The sequence below is a fragment of the Dipodomys merriami genome, unplaced genomic scaffold (assembly GCF_024711535.1).
Source record: "Dipodomys merriami isolate MVZ:Mamm:240054 unplaced genomic scaffold, mDipMer1.0.p SCAF_894, whole genome shotgun sequence".
NCBI lineage: Eukaryota > Metazoa > Chordata > Mammalia > Rodentia > Heteromyidae > Dipodomys > Dipodomys merriami.
Genome location: NW_027206506.1, coordinates 288,011 through 288,968, shown reverse-complemented (window position 1 = coordinate 288,968; position 958 = coordinate 288,011).

The following is a 958-nucleotide window of genomic DNA, read 5'->3' as shown; positions in this document are numbered from 1 at the left end:
GTTCTTTTTGACATTTCAAATGGTTTAGGAGCAATATAAACAATAATACAAGTTGCTGAGAAAAGTTAATTTAGAATTAGTAAACAAATCAGATTCAACTCTATAGCATAACCTTTAGGAAAAATGAATTAAGGAATATGGCGTATCCTTTGTAATTTAATATTAGACATTAGGGCAAAATGCCAGAAACAGACTCTGCAAGAAAGAAAGAGAAGTCTTTAATATGATATATTAAAGATTAACTTGGGAAAAGTAATTTTACCTACAGTTTCTATTATATGATAACATACTTTTGTCTACTAATCAGAGAGACTCAAAAAGATTTTTAATTATGATATGAAAAATGCATCGTCATGAATGAATGAAATCACGGAGTAGATGGCTCATTATTGTCTTTATTTTGAATGATCTGGTGTTTTTGTTTGTGTGGAAGTATGAATGTATTTTATGTCTGGGGAGGAAAGTTTGATTATTAGATCATTGTGCGATATCCAATGTCAGGAACCTAACATGAGTCAAAGTGGTAAATATGTATGTGTGTGTGTGTGTGTGTGTGTGTGTGTGTGTGTGTGTGTGTGTGTGTGTGTGTGTGTGTGTATGTGTGTGTGGGGGGGGGTCATGGGGCTTGAACTCTGGGCCTGGGCGCTGTACCTCAGCTCCACAGCTCAAGGCTAGTGCTCTACCACTTGAGCCACAGTACCACTTCCAGAAGCTATTATTCTTACCACGAAAGGACTTCACATTGACAGGTATAATTACAAGAAGTAAAACGATAAATATTCACAGTGGCACAAAAATCCCTTAGGTGCCTAGCAAGACAGCACGTTTTTCCAGACACTGCATGTGGTGTGAGCGATTTGCTCACACCACTGTAGATGTTGGACCCTAAACAAAACTGACAATTGCATAAACCCAGTCCTCTATGACAGATTTAGCAAGGCCTATCTTGGAGATTCTT